General features: G+C 51.5%; 1 protein-coding gene across 1 annotated transcript in view; it reads left to right on the top strand.

The window, feature by feature from the left end:
- Positions 1-284: 284 nt before the first annotated feature.
- The window catches only part of ANXA2 (annexin A2), a 45438-nt gene continuing 39722 nt past the window's right edge, over positions 285-6000 (top strand). Inside the window, exon 1 of the mRNA XM_012658031.1 lies at positions 285-333. The gene's annotated coding sequence lies outside the window, so the exon portion shown is untranslated. The remainder of the gene's footprint in view (positions 334-6000) is intronic.

Below are 6000 nucleotides of genomic sequence, written 5' to 3'. Positions count from 1 at the left end.
AATGAGGAAGGGAGGAAGAAGCGGGCCCATAATGGGCCTCCCGGCAGACCTCGGCAGGGCTTTCCTGGAGGGCAGGGCCACGGGCGCGGGGGCCGCTCCCACGCGGCGCGGCTTGGGGAGCAGTCCAGGGCGCGGCTGCCCCAACCGCCCGGCGGGCCCGGGAGGGTGAGTCACCCTCATTCTGGGTGGGAGCGGGCAGGCGAAGCGGGGCGGGGCGGGGCGGAGCGGGCCTCGTCCGCTCGGAGAGGATGTGGCAGCTATAAAAGCCCCACCCAGGCCAGGCGGCTCTGCTCGGCATCTGGGGACGCTCGCGGCTCTCTGCGCCCGGCCCAGGTAAGCAGGGCGCGCCCCGCCCGCCCGCTATGGCCCCGGGCCGCGGCGCTAGCGGGGCGCCGAGAGGCTGGGAAGAGGGTCTGCCTCGCGGGGAGGCTCGGGCAGCGGACCCCGGGGGGCACCGGGGGCCAGTCCGGGGCAGGGGGCTGCAGGGACGGTCCGCTCCCGGGGTTCCGCGGGGAGGGCGCGCAGTGCGGAGGGCAGGGTGTTCGGGGCAAGGGTAAGGGGGCCGCTTGCCCCCGGGCCTAGGGCTGCAGGGCGGCGGCGGGGGTCGGGCATTCCCCCGAAGTCCTGGCGGGAAGCGGGCCGGGCGAGCGGAGGAGGCCCCGCATTCCGGGCGCGGCGGGCGCCGGCAGCAGCAGGGCGTGGCCGCCGGGGGAGCTGCACGTCCCGGGCCGAGCGGTGGGCGGTGGGCATTTCCCTCCACGTTCAACAACAGCTTTGCCGCGCTCTGCAGAGTAGCTCCCCATCTGTTCCAAGTTACTTCACTTGAAACTAACGCGCATTTGTGGAGCTTGAACCAGCCCGCAGGAGGGAAGCAGTGGGGAGCATGAGGGGTGGGAGTTTGAGTGGTCAAGTCCCCCCCCAATAAAAAAACCAAAAACCTCAGTTCATTCCCCTTTGTTTAGATTATCTTGTAGGATAGCAACTTCGGATTTCACTGTATGTGGAGTTTCCTGCCTGGTTGAACACATTTTTATCAGGAAGGAAGTGTCCCCCATGGTTCTGCGGGGAGGGCTGTCCTGTTACTTGTGCTGATGCGACAGTGACTCAGGGACTGAGGGTACAGAAAAGGGCGTGGCCCCCAGGGCCTCTCGGTGCCCTGTGCGGCAGGTCCCAGAGCTGGTGTGGACTTGGGGTCCATCACCTGGCTGTGGAGAAGCAGGAGGCGAAGGTCAGTTACCTCATCTATGAAAGTGGCTTGATAAGGACGCCCACTCTTCTTATCCCAGCTTGGTGTGGAAAGCTCTGACTCCAGGGAGTGGCTGTGGCATGGAGCTCTTTGTCCATGCCCTTTGCCTCCTTGCCACACCCAACAGCATTATTGAAGATTTCAGAAAATATGTTCATTCAAAAACATGTACGTAAAGTACGCTGAAAACACTAAGTGCTACACAATGCAAAGGGTCATTTTTGTACTAAGACTGGCATTTTAAAGCTGTGGTTGTTCTGTGTGTAAAAGACCAGTGGCCTCATGGGTGCACACTGAGCCTTTACCAACAACCCTAAGTGCTTGGAGTCCAAGGGCCCGGATGTCAGACTGACTGCTGATGGATTCTGTTCACACATGTGCCTGTCTGGAACTCGGATTGGAATGCGGAATGCACTCTCCCCCTGAAACAGTGGGATAGAAGGAGCTTAGGTTCCCAGGCTAACCCAGCAAAACCTACTTAACAGGCACGGGATCTAAGTACTGCCTAATTTGGGTGGGGTGGGGTAGGGTGGGGAGGGTAGGGGAATTTGGGAAGATGAGGGGGGCAGGAAGAATAAATCACTGAAATATTTTTCTGGAACTTTTCTTAGGTTTAAGGTTGGCCCTGATTAAATTATTTTAATTAGAAAATTATGCCCCTGCCCCCTCTCCACTTTCTTTTTTCCACCTTCCTCGCACCTCCTTCGAGACCGTCTTCCTTGACACGTTACGACAGCCATCCGGGCTTGTCCAGTTGTGCCGTATTCCTTCCTCCTCCTCCGCATTTCAGTGTACTCACATCCGGCCAGAGATTAGCGAATTGAACCAATTTTCATTAAGTTAGGAATGGTTGGTGGTCTGAAAATCCCCAGCAACCCAAAGCAGTTGTGTTATTCAAAAAACAACAATAAATAAACCTTGTTAACCTAAACAGATCTGTGATTTATACAATTCGAGGCTATGGAATCAAGGAGCAGTAATATTCAGGCAATGTGAAGGAAGATTTTAGGTGAGATCAGGGCCAGAGCAGTGTCCTTTGTGGCCAAGGGTGTTAAGACATTCCTGCTCAGCACTTTCCTCCCATCTTCTAAGTCCATTGATTATCTAAAAGTCTGAAGGGTTTCTCCAAAAGCGTCCATCACATTTGCAGTGGAAGGATGTGACCATAATATACATTTTTTTAGTTGGGGATTTATGATTTGGAGACGGCCTGGATTTTGTAATTCCCTCAGTGCCAAGTGGCCTGCTCGTGGTGAATGCCGAGGAAATATTGCTGACTCACTGGCTTTCGTTAGGACGCAGTCTTGGACTTGAGTCTTCATATTTAACATCCTGTGTCTTTGGGCTATTAAATTATGGTATTGATTGACATTAGGCTGACAGTCATGGCCATTTGTTTCCTGGCTAATTTCTGAGTTAAGTAGTTTTCCTGGTAAGGTAGATATTCTTATATAATTGCTATTGATTTTGAGGGCCATAGGCTTCGCCTGCACCATTGGGCCTAGAATCTGGCTCTAATGCGTTGTTACAAGCCTTTGTTCTCACTCCATGCTTGTGCAGGGCTTGGGACCTGCCAAGCCATTTTTCATTAAGGGAGGGTGGATGTGTCACAAAACGAGTGGAAGGCTCTAGTGGGCTGCTTTTTTTTTTTTTTTTTTTTTTTGAGACAGAGTCTCACTCTCTTGCCCGGACTAGAGTGCCATGGCATCAGCCTAGCTCACAGCAACCTAAAACTCCTGGGCTCAAGGGATCCTCCTGCCTCAGCCTCCCAGGTAGCTGGGACTACAGGCAGGTGCCACCATGCCCGGCTAATTTTTTCTATTTTTAGTTGTTTGGCCAATTTCTTTCTATTTTTAGTAGAGATGGCGTGTCACTCTTGCTCAGGCTGGTCTCGAATTCCTGAGCTCAAACCGTCCTCCCGCCTCGGCCTCCCAGAGTGCTAGGATTGCAGGCGTGAGCCACCGTGCCCCGCCTCTAGTGGGCTGCTTTAAACATCCATTTACTCCACAAAATATTAATCACCCACTATGTTCCACTCACAGTTATGTGGGTTATGGGGATACAGCAATGAAAAAACAGACAAAAATAAAAAATTCCTGCTCTTTAGATCTTCAATCTAGCGGAGAGAGAAAGAAAAGAGACAAAATAAGTGAATTGTACAGACAGCAATTAGATTTTTTTTAAGGGATGGGTTTCGCTCTGTTGCCCAGGCTGGAATGCCGTGACACTATCATACCTCACTGTAACCTCGAACTCCTAGGCTCGAGCGATCCTCCTGCCTCAGCCTCCTGAGTAGCTGGGACTACAGGTGTGTGCCACCACACCGAGCTAATTTTTCTGTTTTTTGTAGAGACTGGTCTCTCTCTTTGCTCAGGCTGGTCTCAAACTCCTGGCCTAAAGCGATTTTCCCACCTTGGCTTCCCAGAGTGCTAGGATTACAGGCATGAGCCACCGTGCCTGGTTGGACTGGATTTTAAACTTTCTATTTTCCCAAATTAATGTTAGTTTCCAAATTTGGCTGAGGCTCATTTCCTCTTTAAGCCAGCTGTTCCACACACCTGAGCATCATGTTTAACTCTCCTCAGGGAAGTGTTGTTGAAGGTTATGGCATCTTAACCTGCCTTCCAGATTTGACTATAAGAATTAAATAGAAATTGAACGTTCCTCTTTTTTTGCACATGAGAATCCTCTTCCGTCATTTTCCCTGGGGCCACACCCTATCCTAGTTGTAGGCCACACCAAAGGAAATTCCAGTCCTTTAAAAAAATTCTTTCCACCCATTTGCTGTCTGGCATATTTTTTCTTCTGCTATTGCCAGAGGCGGTCCTCATCTATTTTGTTGAGGGTACAGGTTCGCAGTAGGGGACAGGAGATGCCCACACTTGTGCTTCTGGGTGTTTCCACTGAGATTACCTCCAAATCTCCCTTGTAGGGTATACCCTGAAACTTTTAAGCCATCTAATTTCAGCCTTGTCAGAGCACCCGCGTGGTCTGAGTTCTGATCCCAGGTCGGTGTGGAAAGCTCTGACTCCAGGGAGTGGCTGTGACATGGAGCGCTTTGTCCATGCCCTTTGTCTCCTTGCCACGCCCAGCCTGCACACTCAAGCTCAGAGGAAGTCTGAGTCCTAAGGCTTCTTGGACATCCTGCCTCCTTGTTGCCTCCTTGCCTGTGTTCAGGCCAAAGGGAGAGGTAGGTTACATCCCCATGTTGTCCTGTGAACAGAGCTAGGACCCAAGCATCCCTGACAGCACAGAGGTCGGGGGCACAGGCTACATGTGATGAGAAAGTGGCTGCCCCCTAGGTGATCTGCCAGGCTTTGCAAAGATTTGCAGAGGCTGGGAATTTAAACTGCTAGCTCTGAACGGGTGGAACTGGAACCACATTTGGAATGTTCAATTTGAGGGAGAGAAAAACAATTGAGGAAGGAGAGTGTGTTGGAAAAGGAAGAAAAGGCTTTCTAAAATGGGAGGACCAGCATATGTAAGCCATCCCAAGATGAGATTGCATGCCTGTTGTGTGCCAGGCTCTGTGCTTAAACCTGTGAGGCAACAAGGAAGTCAGAAACCCTGTGGGTGGATAGCGTGGAAGACAGCCTTTGCACACTCACCTCTGTGTTCCACACACACACACACACACACACACACACACACACACACACAGAGGGGCAGGAGCACAGGGCAAGGAGGGCTGTGCGAGAAAGGTAACATTTATTATTTTCTGTATCCTAACGTCTCATTTTGCTGATCAAGATAGAGGCTCCTGGTGGAGGGAACTTGGAAAGGTAGGGAACAGTGCTGAGTGTGCTTGGAGAAGAGTTAACAGTGCAGTCTGACTTCGGTGCAGGGTGTGCTTGTGTGTGTGTGTGTTTGTGCATATGTGTGTGTGTGCAGAAGGTATTTAAGGAAAGGTAGGCAAGTCCAGAGTGTGGAAGATCTTGAATGCTGAGCTTGGACTTTTCTCTGTGGGCAGCGCGCCCTGTTGAAAGAACAGTACGTTAGCCATAAAACACTCCAATTGAGCTGTAGATATGAAGGCCTGAATTTCCCAGCCCTGAAAGTGCTTGGTGCCAAGTGACGTCACCCTTCCTGCGGGTCTCTTCCTGCCCACTCCAGCCCCACATCGGGAGACGAGACGGACAGAGAGGCGAGCACAAATCTGCAAACAAATATTGATTTAGATCAGGCAGCAGAAGGACAAGCTAGAGCAAGTGCTCTTGTCCCTCCTGCTCGGTTTGATCAAGCCACTGGGCTGAATTCCAGGAATTCTGGGGCGTGGCTTGGCCCTGTGACTCAGGCATTAATCAAGACCATAAAACCAAGGAGAAAAGTATGTGCTTTCGAGAAGGTTCTGTTGAATAAAGATGCTGTGTGTGTGTGGGGGGATTGGAGAATGGAATACAGTGGGAACTCCCCCCTCCCACCCTGCAAAGCTGTGCATTATTTTTTAATTTAAAATTCCAGGGTGGCCTGTAGACTCGTGTCCAAGACAGTGTACAGTATGGGCTTTGGCGGGGAAACCCACGCCTCCACACTCCCACCCCCACTCATTTTTGCTTTAAAATCTTCATTTGAATCATCCAGTCCCTGATTGATTCATCCTGGTTGCTAGGGATCTGTTTTGTGGTGACGCATCAACACCCCACGTTTAAGCTATAAAGAAGGTGTGTCTGCGAAGCTGCTGGCTTAGACTCAGATTTGGCTGTACAGACCCAGCCTGTCGCAACATGTTGTGTTTGTTTGTTTGTTCGAATAAT

The sequence above is a fragment of the Propithecus coquereli genome, unplaced genomic scaffold, assembly GCF_000956105.1.
Source record: "Propithecus coquereli isolate 6110/MARCELLA unplaced genomic scaffold, Pcoq_1.0 Scaffold57, whole genome shotgun sequence".
NCBI lineage: Eukaryota > Metazoa > Chordata > Mammalia > Primates > Indriidae > Propithecus > Propithecus coquereli.
The sequence above is the reverse complement of the archived record's forward strand: the minus strand, read 5'-3'. Positions and strand labels throughout refer to the sequence as shown.